Below are 26,046 nucleotides of genomic sequence, written 5' to 3'. Positions count from 1 at the left end.
GCCAAGGAAGAAATAAAGAAACAAATTAACGTCTTTCTTGAATTTAATGAAAATAAAGACACAACATACTCAAACCTATGGGACACAATGAAAGCAGTGCTAAGGGGAAAGTTCATAGCACTAAGTTCCCACTTAAAGAAAATGGAGAAAGCACTCATAGGAGACTTAACAGCACACCTGAAAGCTCTGGAAAAAAAAGAAGCAGACTCACCTAGGAGGAGTAGAAGACTGTAAATAATCAAACTGAGGGCTGAAATCAACAAAATAGAAACACAGAAAACAATCCAAAGAATCAATGAAACAAAAAGCTGGTTCTTGGAGAAAATCAACAAGATTGACAAATCCCTAGCCAAACTAATGAAACGGCAGAGGGAAAACATGCAAATTAATAAGATCAGAAATGAAAAGGGGGACATATCCACAGACACAGAGGAAATTCAGAGAATCATTAGATCTTACTACAAAAGCCTGTATGCCACAAAATTGGAAAATGTAAAAGAAATGGACGGTTTTATAGATAAATACCATATACCAAACTTAAACCAGGACCAGGTAAATGCTGTATATAGTCCTGTTAGTCACGAAGAATTAGAAACTGTTATCAGAAACCTCCCTATCAAAAAAAGCCCAGGACCAGATGGTTTCAATGCAGAATTCTACCAGAACTTCCAAGAAGACCTAATACTTATACTCCTTAAGGTATTTCATAATATAGAAACAGAAGAGTCACTGCCAAATTCCTTTTATGAAGCGAGAGTTACCCTAATACCTAAACCACACAAAGACAACCAAGAAAGAGAATTACAGGACAATCTCACTCATGAATATTGACACAAAAATTCTCAATAAAATACTGACAAACAGAATCCAAGAACACATTAGAAAAATTATCCACTATGATCAAGTAGGCTTCATCCCAGAGATGCAGGGCTGGTTCAACATATGAAAATCTATCAATATAATCCATCATATAAATAAACTGAAGGAAAAAACCATATGATCATCTCATTAGATGCTGAAAAAGCATTTGACAAAATTCAGCACCCTTTTATGATAAAGGTCCTGGAGAGATTAGGGATACAAGGGTCATTCCTAAATATAATAAAGGCTATTTACAGCTAGCCAGCAGCTAACATCAAATTAAATGGAGAGAAACTCAGGCCATCCCACTAAATTCAGGAACATGACAAGGCTGTCCACTCTCTCCTTATCTCTTCAATATAGTGCTTAAAGTTCTAGCAATAGCAATAAGACAACACAAGGGGATCAAGGGGATTCGATTTGGAAAGGAAGAAGTTAAACTTTTGTTATTTGCAGATGATATGATAGTATACATAAGCGACCCCAAAAACTCCACCAAAGAGCTCCTCCCACTGATAAACTCCTTCAGTAACGTGGCAGGATACAAGATCAACTGCAAAAAATCAGTTGCCCTCCTATATACAAAGGATAAGGAAGCAGAGAGGGAAATCAGAGAAGTATCACCTTTCACAATAGCCACAAATATCATAAAATATCTTGGAGTAACTCTAACCAAGGAAGTGAAGGATTTATTTGTCAAGAACTTTAAGTCTTTGAAGAAAGAAATTGAAGAGGATACCGAAAAATGGAAGGATCTCCCTTGCTCTTGGATTGGGAGGATCAACATAGTAAAAAGGGCAATTCTACCAAAAGCAATCTATAGATTCAATGCAATCCCCATAAATGTCCCATCAAAATTCATCACAGATCTTGAGAGGACAATAATCAACTTTATATGGAAAAGCAAGAAACTCACGATAGCCAAAACAATCTTATACAATAATGGAACTTCTGGAGGCATTACCATCCCTGACTTCAAACTCTATTACAGAACTACAGTGTTGAGAACAGCTTGGTATTGGCATAAAAACAGAGAAGTCGACCAATGGAATCATATAGAAGACCCAGATCTTAAACCACAAACCTATGAACACCTGATTTTTGATAAAGGAGCCAAAAGTACACAATGGAAGAAAGAGGGCATCTTCAACAATTGGTGCTGGCATAACTGTATGTCAACCTGTAGAAGAATGAAAGTAGATCCATATCTATCACCATGCACAAAACTCAAGTCCAAATGGATTAAAGACCTCAATATTAATCTGAACACACTGAGTTTGATAGAGGAGAAAGTGGGAAGTACTCTACAACAAATGGGCACAGGAGAACATTTCCTACGTATAACCCCAGCTGCATAGACATTAAGGGCAACATTAAATAAATGGGACCTCCTGAAGCTGAGCAGCTTCTGTAAAGCAAAGGACACTGTCACTAAGACACAAAGGCATCCTACTGCCTTGGAAAATATCTTCACCAACCCTGCAACTGACAAAGGTCTGTTCTCTAAAATATATAATGAACTCAAGAGACTAGACTTTAAAATGCTAATTAACCCATTCAAAAAATGGGGTGCTGAACTGAACAGAGAATTCTCAACAGAAGAAGTTCAAATGGCCAAAAGACACTTAAGGTCATGCTCAACCTCCTTAGCTATCAGGGAAATGCAAATCAAAACGACATTGAGATACCATCTTACACCTGTCAGAATGGCTGAAATCAAAAACACCAATGATAACCTTTGCTGGAAAGGTTGTGGGGTAAGGGTACACTCATCCATTGCTGGTGGGAATGCACACTTGTGCAACCACTTTGGAAAGTGTGGCGATATCTCAGGAAATTTGGGATCAACCTACCCCAGGACCCAGTAATTCCACTCTTAGGAATTTACCCAAGAGATGCCTAATCATACTACAAAAGCATCTGCTCAACTATGTTTATAGCAGCATTATTTGTAATAGCCAGAACCAGGAAACAACCTATATGCCCTTCAGTGGAAGAATGGATGAAGAAACTGTGGAATATATACATGTTAGAATACTACTCAGCGGCAAAAGATAATGACATCTTGAATTTTGCATGCAAATGGATGGAAATAGAAAACACTATTCTGAGTGAGGTAACCCAGACCCAAAAAGATGAACATGAGATGTACTCACTCATAATTGGTCTCTAGCCATAATTAAAGGACATCGAGCCTATAATTTGGGATCCTTGAGAAGATAAGAAGAAGGTGAACCTAGGCAGCTATTTATCTGAAATATATCACTTCATGCTCTCAAAAAAATAGAAACATTTTTTTTTTGATGTGTGAACAGGGCAATAATAACCATGGCTATGGAAGTTTCCCTCCAGTAGATGTAGAATCCTTTGGACATATGCCCAGGAGATGTATCGCTAGATAGTATGGTCATTCTCTTTTTAGTTTTTGTGATAAGCCTCCACACTAATTTTCACAGTGGCTATACTGGATTACATGCCCATGAACAGTGAGTAAAGATCCTTCTTCCCACAAAAAAAAGGAGGTGAACTCAAAGAAAAACATATAGTAATCCTCCTGGATATTGGAAGTAGACAAGATCGCTGGGCAAAAATTGGGAACTTGGGGGTGGGGTGAGACGGGGTCAAGGGGAGATGGGTAGAGAAAAGCGTGAAGGGGAGAATTGGGAGAGCTCGGGGGAACGGGATGCTTGGGATATAGGAAGGGTGGATATGGGAGCAGGGAAGCATATATCTTAATTAAGGGAGCCATCTGAGGGTTGTCAAGAGACTTGACTCTAGAGGGGTTCCCAGGTTTCCAGGGAGATGCCCCCAGCTAGTTTCTTGGGCAGCTGAGGAGAGGGAGCCGGAAAAGGCCAGATCCTATAGCCATACTGATGAATTTCTTGCATATCACCATAGAACCTCCACCTGGCGATGGATGAAGAAAATGACTGAGCCTCACTTTGGAGCACCGGACTGAGTTCCCAAGGTCCTGATGAGTAGCAGAAGAAGGGAGAACATGAGAAAGAAAGTCAGAACCGTGAGGGGTTCATCCACCCATGGAGACGTTGGGACAGAACTAACAAGATCGCCAACTCCAGTTGGAATGGGACTGATGGAACATGCAACCAGACCGGACTCTCTGAATGTGGCTGACGGTGGAGACTGACTGAGAAGCCATGGACAATGGCACTGGGCTTTGATTCTTCTGCATGGACGGGCTCTGTGGGAGCCTTATCAGCTTGGCTCATCACCTTCCTGGACCTGGGGGGAGTTGGGAGGACCTTGGTCTTAACATAGAGTAGGGAACCCTGATGGCCTGGAGAGGGAGGGAGGGGGAATATGGGTGGATGGGAGGGGAAGGAAAGGGGAGGAGGATGGGAGGAGATGGAAATTTTTAAATAAATAAAAAGACAGAGCAGACCATTACATTCCCATCTCTTTTTTATAATAAAAATTAGGAGGTTTGGAACCACAGGTTAAAAGAATTGAGAAAGCAGATTCTCAAGACTGCTTTCTGCTTATTTGTGGGCATCTTCTTGGGTGGGGGAACCTGAGGAAGCTGGGTGTTGGTCACATTCTGGTATAGCTGGTCTGTTTGCCCCTGTCTGGTGTTTGTGGTATGAAAATGTCTGGTGTCTCTTACTCCTGTTTAAGGTATTGGCAGAACAGAGGACAAAGTTAAGTTAAAGAAAAAAAAAATTTAGGATCAGGGAATTGAAAGGGGATGTATCTGACCTGTTTAAGGTGAATGCTTCAGTTCGGCTAACTTGAACTCACAAGAATTCTTTGGGTTTGTGAAAACAGAAGTTTCAGACATATACATTGTATAAACAGTAGCATATTTATGTCAGAGTGACTGTGACAGATATTTATGCACAATGAAACGTATTTTTAAGACTATTGAAGACCAGGCGATGGTGGCGCACACCTTTAATCCCAGCACTCGGGAGGCAGAGGCAGGCAGATCTCTGTGAGTTCGAGACCAGCCTGGTCTACAAGAGCTAGTTCCAGGACAGGCTCTAAAGCCACAGAGAAACCCTGTCTCGAAAAACCAAAAAAAAAAAAAAAGACTATTTGAAGGTAGTATGAGAGAGAAGTTTGATAACTCGTATTTGTCCTCAAACTTTTATAACTTACAGGTCTCGTATTTGCATTTTACTGAAATTTGTTTGATGAGGTTGTTTCTTTAAACTGACAAAACCTCTCAGCTGTCAAACTGCATCAGAGATCTTTGAGAAGGATAAAATTTTACTTAAGTTATTGATTAAAAATGACAGAGAACTTACTTGATTGGCACCTAGAGCTACTCTTCAGGGTCCTCCATGTTCATTGAAGGTTGCATTTGCCTTTTGCTGTTTAGCACAGGGCTGTCATGCTCCAGACGATCCTGTGGACCAAGAGATCTCTAAGAAGACAAGCCTACCTTGATGTAAGCAGCTAGGCTGTTGATTCCAGCAATTCTGTGACTGTCTGGTGATTTTTAGTTAAATGAAAGGCAGTTCTTCCCAGTGGTCAGTGCTTGCTAGCTGAAGCAGATTTAGATGGGTGTTGTTCTGTTCCCATTTGTCTTCTGTCTTCTTTGGAGAAAGTGGAGTGCTGCTGTTTGGAGCAAACCTGTTTCTTTTTGTTATGAAAAGTTTTTAATAATTAAATATTTAAATGCCATATTTCCCAGATCTCTGAGCAGTTAAGAGCTGTTTATCAGGTGTAACAGCAATATAAAATCGGCCTGGAGAGCTGGGTCCAAACAACTGTACTGGCTCTCAACATGTAAAGCATGGTTGGATTAAATGTAAAGTATTTTTGTTAGAGACTTAAAAGTACATACCAGTTTAAAACATGAGACTCATTATTTTTGTAGTCTGAAATAAGATGCAATGAACAGACAATTATAACATTTAACATTAAGCATAGGGGCATTTACGTTACATGTATGAGCACACTCATACAGAGTGAAAAGGAATTGGGTGAAGTGGATGTTGTTGGTGGGCCCTACCAAAGGCATGCCACTGCACAAAACACACATCCAACAGAGTCAACAAGAGGAATTTATAGACAAAAACATAAATAAACCAGAGGACCAGGCAAGGTATACTTCAGGAATGATGGTGGGACTTAGTCACCTAACCTGACTCTCAGTTAAGATGGCAGTAAAATCACCTGACCTCAGCTAAGATGGTGGTAAGGTCACCCATGTAACAGAGTTAACAATAGGGAACCAGGCAGGGAATTCCCCAGTAAAGATGGTAGAACTTGGCCATCTGACCTGGCTTTCAGCAAAAATGGTAGCAAAGTCACCTGACCTCAGTTAAGATGCTGGTAAGGTCACCTGACTTCACTCAAAAAGGCAGCAGTCACATGTTGTATGGAAAAGCCACAATTTTTGAGCTGCAGGGATTTTAAGTTTAATAATAAGAGAGTCCTAGATGTGTGATATGCCTTATTGCTGAGCCTCCATGCCATAAGCCATGGTGGGGAGCAAAAGGCTGGAATTAAAAACAGCCTCCTCATGGATCTGACTAATCTTGTTGGCAGCAGTAGCAGTGGCAGGGACAGTTTGATGAAACTCCTTTCATTTGCCTGTGTGCTGACAGTAGTTAGAAAGCTCCTGTAAAATCAGAGCCAGCAGGACACTGGCAGAGTGAGGGTAGGAGCTGAAGAAGTATGGCATCCAGTCCTACGAGGAGAGACAGACAGATGGGCATACCATGAGATCACACCACAGGTCTCTCAAAGTGACTGGTCCCAGGCAGGGAGCCATGCAGAAGGCAAGAGACAGAGACATGGATAGGCATGCCATATAGAATGAGGTTGGATATTTATTTACTTGGTTATGGAAGGGAAGAGAAGAGAGGGTAAGGGGAGAAGGGGAAGAGCAGAGAGAAACACAGAAAGAGAGAGACACACAGAGAGAAAGAGTAGGGGGGATAGGGGAAGTGTGGAAAATGGAGCAAGGCAGAAGCTGCCTCTTCAAGGGAGAGACAGAAAAGGGAAGGGACTCAGGCTGGAAACTGAAGATCAGCTTGCCTTGGCAGATGGGGGAGGAAGTGGGCATGGCTTATCTCTTAAAGGGACAGAACAGACCATTATAATTAGTGTATGTCTTCATTTACTTTCTATTGCCCTGATATAAGCACAATGACAAAATCAATTGGAGAGGAAAAGGTTTATGTGGCATACATGTTCATATCACACTTGATCATTGACAGAAGTCAGGGCAAATATTCAAGCAGGAATAGAGTCCTTTAGATCAATTACAGTGAGGTGAAACTGGGAGAGGATTGCTTGGACTTAAGGTAAGTCCCTTAAAGGGGCCCTACTAGCTCTATAAGGGCATTGATAGGTCCTGTAACATTCTCCAGATCCCATTAGGCTTATGTATCACAAACACAGGGCTCATCAAACAAAGGTTTTTTTTTTTTTTTTTTTAAAAAAAAAACCTTTGCTATTGAAATAATGTTTTTAAAGAAATTCTAAGGCCTTCAGCATATTTCAATATATTTTCCCACAATCCTAGTTTTTGTATTGAAATCTTTAACTTTATATACAATTGAAAATATGTGGTCATTTTTCTTTATCAAGAAGTTTTTCTTTTTCAAAACAAATCTTTATTGCCTTTGATGGTATCCATAGCTTTTCTTCTTCTGTGGAACAAGAGCACAAACCCTCCCCCAATATAGCACATTTCGTGGTTTCAATTATGAGGTCAACACATCCTTGAAATATACTGGCTGATTTAATTCAGAAGTTTTATCTACTATACAATGTCCTTGCTTCCATTGTTCCTTTCTCATTAACATTAAGAAAATTTAGATTAATGAAGCATTATACAGCCTATTTCTGGGGCTATTTTTCCTCTTTGTTGTTTAACATATTCTTTATAGTTTGATTTTTTAATAACTATCTGATGTGTAGGATTATGTGGTATACCTGTAATATGCTTTATATTATAATAAACAAAAAACCTGTTTCATTTTCTTAGACACATTTTCTGCTTGCCCATTATCTGTCTTTATTTGTACAGGAATACCAATGATGGCTATAACTTTTAGTAAATGTGAAATTGCTGAATCAGCCTTTTCTGAACATAGAGCAGTTTCCCATTGAAAACCTGAACATGTGTGAATGGTATTGTGTACATATTTTAATTTTCCAAAGTTTACAAAGTGGAACACATCCATCCATCTGCCAAATATCATTTCTTTGAGTACTCTTTGGGTTACTTCCTGAAGGTAGTGGTATTTGGTTATATAAAGAACAAACAGGAAATCGACTTATAATCTGCTTACCTTGTTGTTATGTAATAGAAAAGCCATTTTTTAAACCTTTGCTATTGACATAGTGTTTTTTAATGAAATTTTGAGGCCTTCAGCATATTTCCAATCAATAATTGATCAATTTTTGTTTTACCTTGTGCAGGACCTGGCAGACCCATATGGGTTTAGATGTGTTATGTGTATGGGACAAAGCCTATTCATATTTATATCTTGAACCTGAGCAAATAATGAAGTCAATTCTGTATCATCTGGTATAAATTCAGTGCTTTCAATATGTAAAACAACTCTTTATGAATATTGTGAATTAATAAATATAATGAAAGGTTCTTTAAAATCCTTTAGTACCATGAGAATAGCATATAATTTTGATTTTAGACAGAATCAAAAGGGCTTTGGTCCACCTTACTTATATCTTCTGATTTATTTGCATCAGTATAGAATGTAGGGGCTCCAATTATTGGTGTGTCACATACAATGTGGGGAAGGATCCAATTACCTCTACTTATAAGGCTAATTCTATCACTTTTGGGGTAGTTGTCATTAATCTCTCCCAAAAAATTAGTCCAAACTCTTTTCCAGGGTTAATTTCTTCCCATAATTTTTAAATCTCATCATTAGTAAAAGGTACTATAATCTCTGTTGGGTCTATCCTTGCTAAATGATGAAGTCTCAATTTTCATTTTATAATTAATTCAGAGACATTTTCTACATAAAATTTCAATTTTTACCCAGTTTAAGAGGTATAAAGATCCATTCTAAAAAACTAAAGAAAAAAAATCCATTCTAAGATAATATCTTCCCTTTGCACTAAAGTTCTTGTAGGAGCATATTTGGAGGATATATGACCAGAATGCAGTTAAAATTTGGATTCACACAATTCACATGTGCCGCTATAATTTACGTTCAATCAAAGTAAATTCTTTCTCAGATTCAGAGGTCTGTTCACTGGGACTATTTAAGTCTTTTTCACTATCTAAGGATTTGCTTAGAATAATATTAAATCAGGTGTTATTCCAGAAGTGGGCTATAGATTGGAAATGTCTCCTAGCAATCTTTGAAAGTCACTGAGAGTTGGCAATTGATCTCTCCTAATTTGTGCCTTTTATATTCTAATTTTCTGTAAACCTATTTCATAACCTCAATAATTGATAGAATCTCCTCTTTGTATTATTTTAGGAGCAATTTGTAATCCCCAACTAGGCAAAAATTCTTTCCTTCTTCAAACATTCTTTCTAAAGTATCTATATTTGAATCAGATAGCAAAATGTCATCCACATAATGATAAACTATAGATTTAGGAAATTGCTTAAGTATTTTTTCCAATGGGTAACTTACAAATAATGGCACATCGTGGGGACCCTCCATTGATATTTCTTAGAAGGCTGACAATTATTATAAGTAGGTATCATGAAGGAAAATATTTCTTTTTCTTGTAAAGGTATAGTCAAGAAACCTTTTAAATCAATAACTCTAAGAGGCCATCCTTTAGGCAATAGGGACGGTAAAGTAATTCCATGTTTTAGAGGGCCCATTGGTTGAATAACCTTATTTACAGCTCTTATATCTGTCACCATTCTTTATTTCCAGATTTATTTTTAATAACAAATATAGAACAATTCTAAGGGCTGGTTGGTTATATAATATGGTAAGCATCTAGTTGTTCCTATACCTGCTTTTCTAAAGCCTGCAGTTTCTTTTCTGTTAATAGCCATTGTTTCTGCCATATTGGTTTCTTACTTAACCTTTAAATGTAAGGCCAGCTGTACCACTGAAGGTTTGCTAGTTGTTTTGTGTCTTTGTACTGCCTAAATGGTTGGTGACTGTTTTTTATAGTACCTTATAAAGTCCTTCCCAGAATCATGAGCTGGTTTATGTTCCATATCTGAGACTGCTAGAATGTTAATCTAGGAATTTCCTTGATGCAGCAGATCATGACCCCATAGATTCATTGCTATATTAGCCTCATATGGCCTCAGCCTTCTTCCCCATCTTTTTGACCCTATACATCCAACCCACATCATCACTTGGTTTTACTTGAGATAGGGCTCTAATTCCTAAGAATTGAACATCTGTCTCCTGAAGAAATCAATTCAGATGCCAAGATTCTGGAATAATAATAGTTACATCCATACCCATGACTAGTAATCCCTCAGTTATAATGTTATTTATTCATACTCTCAGCTTTGGTCTTTAACCCTTTATAGAAGTCTGCCAAAATATACATTTCCTATTTTCTACTGGAATTTTTGATTCATTTTCAATGATTACTCTGTTATTCAGCATGGTATGCCTTTTTACAAGAGGTACTGGATTTTTAAAATTTTCCTTGGGAGGCATGACCTCCACAGTGACTGGGAATGACTGGATCACATTTGACCTGGGGGCCAGTGAGAAGTCTTTCAAGGAGTTTCCTGATGGCAACAGGTTACTTTGTTTATTGATCTATATTCATTGGTCCAATATTTGCCTTTGCTACATCTCTACATAATCCAGAAGTTTGAGACCTTCTCTTTTGTTATTTCCAGAGGAAACATTGTTTCTAACAATGCCTTGTTTACAATTCCTTACTTTGGGTCTTCTCAGATGTCTTATTGTCCCACAATTAAACTGTTTGTCATTTCGATGTTTCTTTATACCTTTGGAAATTGCTTTTCCTATCCAAGTCTCAGTATTATAGTCAAATGACTCAACATTAACTCTGCACAAGATCCATTCATTCATTGGTGCTGATATGACCTTTAAACGTGCATGTATATTTTTACATTCTATGTCAACATTTCCAAAAGCTAGAGATTCAGTAAATACTCATCTGGCCTCTGGTTCTGTTACCCCTATTTGTATATATTTAGTTAATCTTTGTAAATAGTCACTAAAGGGTTATCTTGGGTCTTCTATGACCTTTGTATGTGATTCAATTCTTTCTCCTTGTTCTTTAATCTTGTTCCAAGCATTCAAGACTGTTGTATGGCATATGGACAAGATGTGTTCATTGTAAATAGTTTGACTTTATGGATCAGCATAAGCCCCCTCAGCAAGAATTTGATCTTGGCAAGTCTCAGGTTCTTTGATTCTACCTTGCTGTTCTAGGTCTTTAGCCTCCTCTCTCTAGTAGCACTTGCACTATAACTTCAGCCCATCTTCTAGCACCCCTGAGACTAATTGAATCCAATTATGTGTATTAACCCTACTGCTTGAAGTCCATGTGTTTATCCTAACAAATGGTGAACGCATGCTCTAAGATGCTTCTGCTAGCTTAATTTCTTTTGGATCTTTCATACCTATAGATTTCAATTTGCATTCTTGGTATCTGCTTGGATATTGAGTATTTGCTAGCCTTTCAGAAGTAATAATAGGATAAGTAGCTGAAAGTATTGGTAAGTTATCTCTGACTCTGTTAGGTACTGGTAATGTTACATTCTTTGCCTCTACCTCTTCTCATTTATCAGTTCTGACAAATTCTTCAATCTAGTCAAATATTTTTGTCACTGTCTTTTGTAAAGGCTGAATCTCTTGACCTGTGAATATTTCTAATGATTTTATCAAATCAATTAATTTCTGGTTCTCATTCTGCATATGTCATTCCAAGGTTTTAATTTTTCCATTAATGATATCTTCTCATTCTTGGATATTATTTGGATGGTGTGTAGATTACCTTCCTGGAGGGATGTTTTAAATTGTAGCTTATCATAGCTTTTTAACAGATTTGATTTTCCATTTCAACAGTATGAATTATTTCAGATAATTTCTCAGTACTCTTTTGTAAGATTTCATAATCCATTGGCATGGATTAAATTTTGCCTGTCAAATTAAGGTTATAATTTTCAATAGTATAAATCCTTTCAGCTAAAGACTGTATCCTTCCTAAAAGTTCCTCATTCTTGACTCTGTTATCAAGCCATTTCTTTAATTTTGTAAGGATATAATATGAAGAATAAAGCTAATATATCACAAAAATATATGTAGAAGGTAGCTCAAATAGCTCTTGCAGAATTTCATCCATAGTAAAAACAAAAAGTTGCTTAAATTCCTGGATGGTGATATCATCTGCAATTATCTTGGTGTTGGTTTACAATTTTCAAAGTTATTTATTTATTTATTATTCAAATTATCTTACCTCCATTATAATTTTATGAAAATTGTTATAGGCGTAATAATCTCAATTGGCTAGCGGGTGTCACAGTTGTGGCAGTTGCGGCAGGTCCTCGATAAGTACCTGAATTACCTGACTTAGAAATACTAACAAATGCAGGTAATTACTTAAAAGCAGCAAAGCTGCATGCATAGGCTTGAGTCATGCAGAATATCAAGGAATCCAGAGCTTGCAGGTAGTCGTGAGCAGCGAGGTTACTGGCCGAAACTCAGGCCAGTCATTCATGGACCCAAACTGGGAATGCAAGCCTGTGCTCCAAGTACAAGATTAGAGCCTTTACTCCTGGAGTCAGAGTTTGGCCTGATCAGAGCAGTCCTGGCAGAAGCCAGAGAAGTCACAGAGGAATTGTGGCAGAAAGCAGTGGGCAACAGTAACAGGCTGGACCAAGCCACTCAGGCATAGGCCATGCATAACGGTAGGCAGGACCAAACCATGTATGTGTGTGCCAGCAGAAAATTGCCAAATTGCTGTAGTGGGCCAGCTGAGCCAAACCTTGTGCAGCTAGCTGCCCAATGGGTTAGTTCGGCTGCAGAGGGGAAGTTCTGTTCTGTGGGGTGGGAGAAATTCATGGGGGTCTGGGCAGGGCCGCAACCAAGAGGCTTGTGCACACTTTTTGTCTGCATTTATACTACATGAAACCATGCCCAAAGTGGGCTAGTATCTTAAAGGCTATTGACTGAAGGAGTTCCCACAGCAATAGCTTTACTATGGTGATTAATATTATTGTTTAATTATTATTGTTTTTGTTGTTTTTACTGTTAAGAAGCATTTTATGTTATTTTACCTGAAATAAAAAAAATTCTTGAAATTTTTTTCTCTACAAATCTCTTTTAGAAGGTGCTTATATCTTATATATGCTTATATCTTAAAGTGCTGTGCCAAAGTTTTCCTCTTGTACTTTTAAGACTTTAGGCCTTATATTAAAGTGTTTCATCCAGTTAAGAATTGATTTCTGTATGTGTGTGTGTATGTGCATTTGTGTGTGCTTGCACATGCAGAAATATTCACAGCGATCCAGCTTTGTCTTTCTACATATGGGCATCCAGGTTTCTCTGCATCATTTGGTGAAGACGCTGTATTTTTTAAAAGTATGTTTGACATCATGGTCAAAAGTTAGATGACTATATGTGTGTGAGTTTGCTTTAGGGTCTTTTTTTCTGTTCCATTATTCTACATGACAATTTTGTTTAACCAAGACAATGCTTTGCATTTTGGTACTATAGCTGTGTTGTTAATTTAAGATGAGACATTGTAGTATCCCCAGCATTTGTCTTTGTGCTAATAATTGCTTTGACAACTGAGGATCTTTTATACCTCAGTGTTCATTTTTTGGAGTCTTATTTCTACTTCTATAAAAAATAAAATTTAAATTAAAAACATTTATTTATTTTTTGTGTATGTACGTGAGTTTATATATGTGCACTATGTGTGTGCATGAGCCTGCAGAGTTTAGAATGGGTATCTGATGCCCTCAGTCTGGAGTTACAGATGCTTGTGAGTTGCCATGTAAGGGCTGGAAATTTAATGTGGACCCTCTTCAAGAGCAGTAAATACTATTAACCACTGAATCACCTCTCTAATCTTGTAATTGAAATTGTTATGAAATTGTTATGAAATTGTGTTGAATACATAACTCCTTTAAATAGCATAGTCTTTAATGTTTCATGATATAATTTCAATTTTTAGGGTTGTCTTCAGTTTCTTTTCTCTGTGGGGCCTTCAAGTTTTTAGCAGTGCATTTCCGGCAGAATGCTTCCTTTTCTTCATATGACTCATCATTCTGTCATAATGAATTGCCTCTACTGTGCAAGGTCCTGTAAGTGAGTCTCCCCTGTAGTCTTGGGATATTCTTCTGGTTTATTTCCTCCATGCATCCTGCTCAGGGCTTTATTGTAATGTTTTCTTTTCTCAGATTTACTCCTTCTTTGTTATTATGGGACAAGGGTCTCCAAGTATTCTTTAACAGTGAGAAATATTTTGAAAATTGAATATCTTTTACTTAAGAAGCTTCTAATGTGTCCCTTCATTAGTAAAAGTGGTTTACTCCCAGCTTTGTAAATATAGTTAGTTTTTGGAGGGCATGTGTAATTATAGTTATATTATTTATCCTCAGAAAAAGCATTGTGCTTCCCAACATATAATATCTACTAAGGAAGCCTGCCAACACCTAAAGTTTTTTTTATCAGTTGTTCTTTTCAATCTCTGTTGATTAGGTGCTTTTCAACTTAAATGAATTTTCATGAAGATTAGTAACAGCAATGCTAATATTCTACAGAGAGGTCTTAGCACAGCTGCATAGAAGATCACAGACAGTGCTATGTAGATTAATGACTTTGTATCTTGGCTCTGGCAGAATTTTCTGACTTCATAAGTTTAACAAAGTTATTCAACCTCCTTATACTTTAATTTCTTTGTCTCTAATATTATTTCATAAGGACAACCTTACTGGTTTGTGGGATAGCTAAGAAGCTTTAAATCTAGTGGGTTATCATGGTACATGAATTGATGTGGAACAACCAATGACTATAGATCACTTACCCCTGACAAAGTAGATGGTAAATAAGATGAACAAAGAAAAGGTGTGGATATAAAGAGTAGAGTAAGACAGTGAAAGATTACCAGGCCTTCCATTATTTAGAAAAGATTGAAAAACACTAAGCACATCCTAGGAAAAGTAGCTTTTACCAGCTTTGCATAGGGAGGGCTGATCCAGCTAATAGGAAAGGAATTTTTAGGAATGGCAAGAAAGGTACAAGTTAGAATACTGGGTCAAAATGGAAGAAAGGAAGGAGAAATACAAGGAGGAAAGTGAGAATAGCAAATTGAGGCAGGCAGAGAAGAACAAAGACTTATGAAGTTCCCCATGGCTTCTTACATCCAGAAGATGGACCTTGGAACAGAAAGGGAGATAGATGATCACTTGAAAATGCTGTGTTATAGTCTCCCACGAAAAGCCTGTGTTTGAAATCAAGGAATGTAATCTCAAGAGTTTATGCTAATAAGTTCTGAAGTTTAGAATAAATTTAAGTTTAGCAGAGGAAGCTTAATTTTAGAGTGTCCCAAAAGAACAGTCATCTACGGAATATTATAAAAACATCATTAGTTCTAATGGTCTAAATAATCTGTTTATTCTTCTTAGAAATATTGTGTGTATTCTCTTTAAGATAGGAAGGCATATATAGGAGATGGAATGGCCTTATAACTGCTCTAATATGTGTAGTGGTTAAGTTGAGCATAAGAAATGTGAAAGGAAGACAGATGATGTTAATGATCTGTCAAGTACCTTTTATTTATGCACAGACAGGGCTTACTAAGTATATGGAATAAAGACACTTCACCCTAGGGATCATGTGATTTCCTGTATCTGTTAAGTGAGTTATATTTGGATTTTAGGATTTTGAGCAGGTGAATGAATTAGTTTAACAACACAAATGACCTGAGCTGGGGATAAAACCCTGAATTTTTTGTATGTATGTTTCTGCTTCAATTACAAAGAGAGTCTATAGAATATAAAATAAAATTTCTTAAAAATGGAGCTGGAACTTAGTTCCTGCTTGTTGTAGACATGGCTCAATAGTTAAGAACACTGCCTGTTCTTCCAAGGGTCTTGAGTTCAATTCCCAGTAAACACAGTGTGGCTTGCAACCATCTGCAATGAGATCTGGTGCCCTCTTGAGGAAGAGACCTGGTCTTCATCATCTTAGACCATAAAACTCAATATGGACAAGTTCAACAGAACTGCAATATATGGGCTGCCCATGCATGCTTCAGCATTGCCAGGGCATAAATTTAATTTTTTTTCACCTACTTCCTGCAGGCATAGTAAGGTGGGAGGATCATGTGTTTGTGGACAGTTTCTACTACAAAGTGGGGTTTTGTCTCAAAGAGATAGAAATAATAAATATAACAATAATAGTATCAGTTATCAAAACACAGCACATTGGGAACTACCCACTTGTTTGTGAGGTGTCCATTCTTATCTTTTAAGTCTAAGAAACTTTGTTCTTTTCACAGCTATGGGGCTAAAGGCCCAGAAAATTTAAACATCTTACTCTTGTTCCCCATTATTTCCTTTTTGATTTTGTTTGCATACAGATTTCTTATGTTCTAGTAATGGTCATCTACTATAAGAAGTACCACAGAAACCAAGACACACGGCAACGAAGACTTATGCTAGTATGGAGCCTTCCCGGCCTCCTTCAGGAAGTTCCTACTTAGTGCTTTATTTACTTTTCATAGATGACTTCTTTCTAGGTCATCCTTACGAGCAGTCATCTTCTAGTAAATTGATGCTCAGAAGGAGACAGGACATGGTTCTTGCTCCATTTCTTGTATATTTTCCAGTCTTAAAAAGATTCCTGCAAGGGAGTGCGGGCTCCTTCAGATTGTGCTACCAGGTTCCCTGTGTGATATTCCATCCCGCCCTGCCCCCAATTTGGCCCTTTTGTCCGGGCAGCGTCCCTGGGTTGCCTGGAATCCCTGATCCTGTCCCCTGAACTCCCATCTGGACTGGTGAGTGATTGCAGACCCTGGGGCAACCTGCCCTGGAAGAGAGCACAGACCCCCTCCTCCCAGCTCCCTCTGCAGGCTTGTCTTTGTTTCTCATGTCCCTGCCTCTCCCAAGCCTTTCCTAGTGTTTTCAGGTGTCCCGCTCCTGTACTAAGGCCATCCACCCAAAAGGGTCAGACTCTGGCCTCCAGGCAGGTCTGAAGACTCCTGCAAGGGGGTGTGGGCTCCTTCAGATTGTGACACAAGGAATAGGTCCTCCTCTGGCACTGGGGAGATCCAGCCAGTTTCAGTCACAGCAAAGATTGCTCTAGGACACAAAGCGCCTCCAGGCTCCTTTTGAAGGAAGAGATGGGCAGGCGCCAATGCAGGAGCTCCTCCAACAACATGAAAGGCAACATGCCATCACCACAACCCAGACATCCCGAAACAACAAGAATTGAACACCCTACCCCAGAAGATATAGAAGAAACCAACCTTAAACAGTACTTTATGAAAATAATAGAGGACCTTAAACAGGAGGTAAAAAACTGCCATAAAGAAATGGAGATGACAAACAAAAAGGTAGAAGAAATAAATAAATCTCTCAAAGATACCAAAGAAAAACAAGAAAAAGCAATCAAACAGGTAAGGGAAACAGTACAAGACTTGATAAATGAAATGGAGGTAATGAAGAAAACACAATCTGAGGGAAGACTGGAAATGGAAACTCTGAGTAAACGAACAGAAACTTCAGAGACAAGTATTTCCAACTGAATACAAGAGATGGAAGAAAGAATCTCGGACTCTGAAGATACTATAGAGGAAATAAATTCACAGATTAAAGAACTAAACAAATCTAACAAATTCTTAACACAAAACATCCAGGAAATCTGGGACACCATGAAAAGACCAAACCTAAGAATAATTGGGGTAGAAGAAGGAGAAGAATGACAACTCAAAGGCCCAGAAAACATATTCAACAAAATTATAGAAGAAAACTTCCCCAACCTAAAGAAAGATGTTCCTATGAAAGTACAAGAAACCTACAGAACACCAAATAGAATGGATCAAAAGAAAGCATCCCCATGCCATATAATAATCAAAACACAAAAAATAAAGAATAAAGAACAGATATTAAGAGCTGCAAAGGAAAAAGGTCAAGTAACATACAAAGGGAAACCTATCAGAATTACACGTGATTTCTCGATGGAAACCATGAAAGCCAGAAGAGCTTGGATAGATGTGCTAAAGACACTAAGGGAACATGGATGCAAGCCTAGACTACTATACCCAGCAAAGCTTGCATTCACCATTGATGGAGAAAACAAGATATTCCAGGACAAAAACAGATTTAAACAATACGTAGCCACAAATCCAGCCTTGCAGAAAGTAATAGAAGTAAAATCACAAACCAAGGAGTCCAACAATGCCCACAATAACTCAGGCATCTAGTGACCCTTCACCAGCACAACTAGAAGAAGGGAAACACACAAACTCTACTACAAAAAAAAATAACCGGAGTTAACAACCACTGGTCATTAATATCACTTAATATCAATGGACTCAATTCACCTATAAAAAGGCACAGGCTAAGAGATTGGATATGAAAACAGGATCCAACATTCTGCTCTTTACAAGAAACACACCTCAACCACAAAGAAAGACACCTACTCTGAGTAAAGGGTTGGGAAAAGGTTTATCAAGCAAATGGCCCTAAGAAACAAGCCGGTGTGGCCATACTAATTTCCAATAAAGTTGACTTCAAACTAAAATCCATCAGAAGAGATGGAAAGGGACACTTTATACTCATAACAGGAAAAATCCTTCAGAATGATGTCTCAATCCTGAATATCTATGCCCCTAATATAAAAGCTCCCACTTATGTAAAAGAAACACTTCTAGAACTCAAGGCAGCCATCAAACCACACACATTAATAGTTGGAGACTTCAACACTCCTCTCTCACCAATGGACAGGTCAATCAGACAGAAACCTAACAGAGAATTGAAAGAATTAATGGAGGTAATGAACCAAATGGACTTAACAGACATCTATAGAACACTCCACCCAAATAGGAAAGAATATACCTTCTTCTCTGCGGCTCCTGGAACCTTTTCGAAAATTGACCATATACTTGGTAACAAAGCAAACTTCCACAGTTATAAAAAAATATTAGTAACCACCAGTGTCTTATCGGATCACCATGGATTAAAATTAAAATTCAACAACAATGCTACCCCCAGAAAGCCCACAAACTCATGGAAACTGAACAGTCAACTACTGAACCACACCTGGGTCAAGGAAGAAATAAAGAAAGAAATTAAAGTCTTTCTTGAATTTAATGAAAACAAAGATACAATATACTCAAACCTATGGGACACAATGAAAGCAGTGCTAAGAGGAAAGTTCATAGCACTAAGTGCCCACTTAAAAAAAAAAAAACAGAGAAAGCACACATTGGAGACTTAACAGCACACCTGAATGCTCTGGAAAAAAAAGAAGCAGACTCACCTAGGAGAAGTAGAAGACTGGAAATAATCAAACTGAGGGCTGAAATCAACAAAATAGAAACACAGAAAACAATCCAAAGAATCAATGAAACAAGAAACTGGTTCTTGGAGAAAATCAACAAGATTGACAAACCCCTAGCCAAACTAATCAAACGGCAGAGAGAGAACACGCAAATTAATAAGATTAGAAATGAAAAGGGGGACATAACCACAGACACAGAGGAAATTCAGAGAATCATTAGATCTTACTACAAAAGCCTGTATGCCACAAAATTGGAAAATGTAAAAGAAATGGACAGTTTTTTAGATAAATACCATATACCAAAGTTAAACCAGGACCAGGTAAATGCTCTAAATAGTCCTGTTAGTCGCAAAGAACTAGAAACTGTTATCAGAAACCTGCCCACCAAAAAGAGCCCAGGACCAGAGGGTTTCAATGAGGAATTCTACCAGAAATTCCAAGAAGACCTAATACCTATACTCCTTAAGGTATTTCATAATATAGAAACACAAGAGTCACTGCCAAATTCCTTCTATGAAGCTACAGTTACCCTGATACCTAAACCACACAAAGACTCAACCAAGAAAGATAATTACAGGCCAATCTAACTCATGAACATTGACGCAAAAATTCTCAATAAAATACTGGCAAATCGAATCCAAGAACACATTAGAAAAATTATCCACTACGATCAAGTAGGCTTCATCCCAGAGATGCAGGGCTGGTTCAACATATGAAAATCTATCAATATAATCCATCATATAAATAAACTGAAGGAAAAAAACAATATGGTCATTCATTAGATGCTGAAAAAGCATTTGACAAAATTCAGGACCCTTTAATGATAAAGGTACTGGAGAGATTAGGGATACAAGCTTCATTCCTAAATATAATAAAAGCTATTTACAACAAGCCAACAGCTAACATCAAATTAAACGGAGAGAAACTCAAGGCTATCCCACTAAATTCAGGAACACGACAAGGCTGTCCACTCTCTCCTTATCTCTTCAATATAGTGCTTGAAGTTTTAGCAATAGCAATAAGACAACATAAGGGAATCAAGGGGATTCGAATTGGAAAGGAAGCAGTTAAACTTTTGTTATTTGCAGATGATATGATAGTGTACATAAGCGACCTCAAAAACTCCACCAAAGAACTCCTACAGCTGATAAACTCCTTCAGTAATGTGGCAGGCTACAAGATCAACTCCAAAAAATCAGTCGCCCTCCTATACACGAAGGATAAGGAAGCAGAGAGGGACATCAGAGAAGTATCACCTTTCACAATAGCCACAAATAGATTAAGATATCTGGGAGTAACTCTCACCAAGGAAGTGAAGGATTTATTTGACAAGAACTTTAAGTCTTTGAAGAAAGAAATTGAAGAGGATACCAGAAAATGGAAGGATCTCCCCTGCTCGTGGATTGGGAGGATCAACATAGTAAAAATGGCAGTTCTACCAAAAGCAATCTATAGATTCAATGCAATCCCAATCAAGGTCCCATTAAAATTCTTCACAGAGACTGAGAGGACAATAATCAACTTTGTATGGAAAAACAAGAAACCCTGGATAGCCAAAAAAAATCTTATACAATAAAGGTACTTCTGGAGGCATTACCATCCCTGACTTCAAACTCTATTACAGAGCTACAGTATTGAAAACAGCTTGGTATTGGCATAAAAACAGAGAAGTTGACCAATGGAATCTTATAGAAGACCTGGATCTTAAACCACAAACCTATGAACACCTGATTTTTGATAAAGGAGCCAAAAGTACACAATGGAAGAAAGAGGGCATCTTCAACATATGGTGCTAGCATTACTGGATGTCAACCTGTAGAAGAATGAAAGTAGATCCATATCTATCACCATGCACAAAACTCAAGTCCAAATGGATTAAAGACCTCATTATTAATATGAACACATTGAGCTTGATAGAGGAGAAAGTGGGAAGTACTCTACAACATTTGGCCACAGGGAACCGTTTCCTACGCATAACCCCAGCAGCACAGACATTAAGGGCAACATTGAGTAAATGGGACCTCCTGAAGTTGAGCAGCTTCTGTAAAGCAAAGGACATTGTCACTAAGACACAAAGGCAGCCTACTGACTGGGAAAAGATCTTCACCAACCCTGCAACTGACAAAGGTCTGATCTCTAAAATATATAAAGAACTCAAGAGACTAGATTGTAAAATGCCAATTAACCCAATTAAAAAATGGGGCGCCGAACTGAACAGAGAATTCTCAACAGAAGAAGTTCAAATGGCCAAAAGACACTTAAGGTCATGCTCAACATTCCTAGCTATCAGGGAAATGCAAATCAAAACAACTTTGAGATACCATCTTACACCTGTCAGAATGGCTAAAATAAAAAACACCAATGATAACCTTTGCTGGAAAGGTTGTGGGATAAGGGTACACTCATCCATTGCTGGTGGGAATGCACACTTGTGCAACCACTTTGGAAGGTGTGGCAGTATCTCAGGAAATTTGGGATCAACCTACCCCAGGACCCAGTAATTTCATTCTTAGGAATTTACCCAAGAGATGCCTAATCATACTACAAAAGCATCTGCTCAACTATGTTTATAGCAGCATTATTTGTAATAGCCAGAACCTGGAAACAACCTATATGCCCTTCAGTGGAAGAATGGATGAAGAAACTGTGGAATATATACATGTTAGAATACTACTCAGCGGTAAAAGGTAATGACATCTTGAATTTTGCATGCAAATGGATGGAAATAGAAAACACTATTCTGAGTGAGGTAACCCAGACCCAAAAAGATGAACATGAGATGTACTCACTCATAATTGGTCTCTAGCCATAATTAAAGGACATCGAGCCTATAATTTGGGATCCTTGAGAAGATAAGAAGAAGGTGAACCTAGGCAGCTATTTATCTGAAATATATCACTTCATGCTCTCAAAAAAATAGAAACATTTATTTTTTGATGTGTGAACAGGGCAATAATAACCATGGCTATGGAAGTTTCCCTCCAGTAGATGTAGAATCCTTTGGACATATGCCCAGGAGATGTATCGCTAGATAGTATGGTCATTCTCTTTTTAGTTTTTGTGATAAGCCTCCACACTAATTTTCACAGTGGCTATACTGGATTACATGCCCATGAACAGTGAATAAAGATCCTTCTTCCCACAAAAAAAAGGAGGTGAACTCAAAGAAAAACATATAGTAATCCTCCTGGATATTGGAAGTAGACAAGATCGCTGGGCAAAAATTGGGAACTTGGGGGTGGGGTGAGACGGGGTCAAGGGGAGATGGGTAGAGAAAAGCGTGAAGGGGAGAATTGGGAGAGCTCGGGGGAACGGGATGCTTGGGATATAGGAAGGGTGGATATGGGAGCAGGGAAGCATATATCTTAATTAAGGGAGCCATCTGAGGGTTGTCAAGAGACTTGACTCTAGAGGGGTTCCCGGGTTTCCAGGGAGATGCCCCCAGCTAGTTTCTTGGGCAGCTGAGGAGAGGGAGCCGGAAAAGGCCAGATCCTATAGCCATACTGATGAATTTCTTGCATATCACCATAGAACCTCCACCTGGTGATAGATGAAGAAAATGACAGAGCCCCACATTGGAGCACCGGACTGAGCTCCCAAGGTCCTGATGAGGAGCAGAAGGAGAGAGAACATGAGAAAGAAAGTCAGGACCGTGAGGGAACCTCCTCCTGACGATAGATGAAGAAAATGACTGAGCCCCACATTGGAGCACTGGACTGAGCTCCCAAGGTCCTGATGAGGAGCAGAAGGAGAGAGAACATGAGAAAGAAAGTCAGGAACGTGAGGGGTGCATTCACCCATGGAGACAGTGGGACAGAACTAATGGGAGATCACCAAGTCCAGTTGGAATGGGCCTGATGGATCATGCGACCAAACCCGTCTATCTGAATGTGGCCAACAGTGGGGGCTGACTGAGAAGCAAAGGACAATGGCACTGGGCTCTGATTCTTCTGCATGGACGGGCTCTGTGGGAGCCTTCTCAGCTTGTTCGATCACCTTCCTGGACCTGGGGGGAGTTGGGAGGACCTTGGTCTTAACATAGAGTAGGGAACCCTGATGGCTCCTATTCGTTTATTCTTGACTATTTATTTCTTCCTAATAAGAAAATAGCATTATTAGTCAAAGTAGATTATCATGTCATTTACTAGACTTCTAAGGAGAGCATCACAACACAATGCATAATAATGTGGAGTTTAGAAGAAGCATGATCAGTTGTATTAGATGTGCTTGGATTTGAGTCCAGGCTTTTCATTTAAGTCCAGGTTCATAAGGAGTTTGACTTCTGTAAGTATATAGTTCTTTATAATATGGAGATAAATAACATAACTCTGTCTCTTCTCAAAAATATAGGTGTATGCCATATTTTTTTTCCAAAATTGAATCATACCATTTGAAACTGCTTGCAACATTCTCCTATCATGTGCAGTTCAGAAATGAGCTGTGTGGCCTAGTGTGGGCCAATCTTAGTCCTTACATAGGACTTTTTTTGTTTATCTTATCCAAAGATTCTCCTCCCTCTGGTATTCCACATTCCTCCTTCACACTTCCCCTCTACCACTTCCTACCTACTCTTCCTTTACTGTTTCTCTTCAGATACAGGTGGGCCTCCCACGGATATCAGCCAGTTAAGGTATGTCAAGTGACATTGAGCCTAGGCTCCTTCTCTTCTATTAAGGTTCGATGAGAATCAAATAGGAAAACTTGGTCTCCAAAACGGGCATTAGAGTCAGAGTTAACCCCTGCTTCCACTGTTAGGAGTCTCACAGGAAGACCACTTTGCATAACTGTAATGTATTTGCAGAAGGCCTAGGTCAGTCCCATGCAGGTTCCCTGGCTATCAGTTTAATCTCTGTGAGTCCCTTTGAGCCTAGGTTTGTTGGTTCTGTGGGTTTTCTTGTGCTGTCCTTGACCTTTCTGTCTCCTACAATCCTTCCTTCCTCCCTTTCATAAGATTCTCTGAGCTCTGCCCAAAGTAGCTGTGGGGCCCTACACATCTCTGCATCTATTCCCATCAGTTGCTATGTGAGGCCTCTCTGATGAGAGTTGGGCTTGGAACCAATTTATGGGAATAGCAGAATATCATCAGAAATAATTTTGTTGACTTTTTTTGGCCAGTCATGTTTGATTCTATCCTATGTCTTCTATATATGTCAGGGAAGCAGCAGTTATGAGACTATAATAAGGGTTGCCTAAACAAGAACTGAACAATAACAATAATTATTGATGTATTAAATTTTAAGAGGGGAATTCTCATGGGGCTCCACATTAGATTAAGAGATACAGGCAGGAGCTGCTTGGCCTGTAAGGAGACCTGACTGTCTGCCAGAAGACCCATCATTCATTGGGGTGAGTGAGTGCCTGAACAGCAGCAGCTGCCCAGAGAGGGACCACCGACATTCCCCAACCCCCCCCCCCACACACACACTTCCTGCTCTTCCTGCAGGGGTTATTCTCCCCGGATACTGCCTCTCTCTTCCTGTCCCTTCTCAGCTTGCACCCAGAACCCACGCCACCCCACCCGCTTCATCATCCCGTCTTTGGGGACACAAAATCCCACAGCTCAGCCTGTTTGGGCACCGGGACCTGGAATTGAGTGCACCCAGAGCAGTGGGAGGTCCCTTGTTTCATTAGCCTGCCTGCAGCAAGTTAGGCCCTTTGTCAGTGAGCTGCTTGGCCTGCAAGGAGACCTGACTATCTGACAGAAGATCCATCATTCATTGGGGTGACTGAGTGCCTGAACTGCGGCAGCTGCCCAGAGAGAGACCACCGACATTCCCCAACCCCAAACCTACACACTTCCTGCTCTTCCTGCAGGGGTTATTCTCCCCCTGCCATACTGCTTCTCTCTTCCTGTCCCTTCCCAGCTTGCACCCAGAATCCCTCTCCCCTTCATCCTCCCTTCTTTGGGGACACAAAATACCACAGCTCAGCCTGTTTGGGCTCCGGGGACCTGGAATTGAGTGCACCCAGACCAGTGGGAGGTCCCCTGTTTCATTAGCCTGCCTGCAGAAAGGTAGGCCCTTTGTCAGTGAGCTGCTTTGCCTGCAAGGAGACCTGACTGTCTACCAGAAGATCCATCATTCATTGGGGTGAGTGAATTGAATTCATTGGGTTGAATTGAACTTCTAAAAGAAGACCCAAAGGGGATTATTCAGAGGAAGAAATGGGCAGGCGCCAATGCAAGAATTCCTCCAACAATTTGAAAAACAACATGAAAGCACCAGAACCCAACGAACTTATAACAGGAGGACTTGAACACACTAATCAAGAAGAAGTAGAAAAAATTGACTTTATGAAAGTAATAGAGTCCCTTAAACAGGGGGTGAAAAACTCCCTTAAGGAAATGGACGAGAAGAATAACAAAAAGTTTGAAGAATTGAGTAATCCGTAAATGATATCCTAGGAAACCAAGAAAAAACAATCAAATAGATAATGGAAACAGTGCAAGACTTGAAAACTGAAATGGAGGCAAGGAAGAAAACACAAACCGAGGGCCAGCTGGATATGGAAAACCTATGTAAACGAACAGAGACTACAGAAACAAGCATAACCAACAGAATACAAGAGATAGAAGAAAGAATCTCAGATTCTGAAGATACCATAGAGAAAATAAGTGCACTGATCAAAGAAAACAGCAAATCCAACAAATTCTCATCACAAAACATTCAGGAAATCTGGGACACAATAAAAAGACCAAACCTAAGAATAATAGGCATAGAAGAAGGAGAACAATTACAGCTCAATGGTGCAGAAAATA

This window comes from Arvicola amphibius, chromosome 6 (assembly GCF_903992535.2).
Source record: "Arvicola amphibius chromosome 6, mArvAmp1.2, whole genome shotgun sequence".
Taxonomy (NCBI): Eukaryota; Metazoa; Chordata; class Mammalia; order Rodentia; family Cricetidae; genus Arvicola; species Arvicola amphibius.
Note: the sequence above shows the minus strand (reverse complement) of the source record.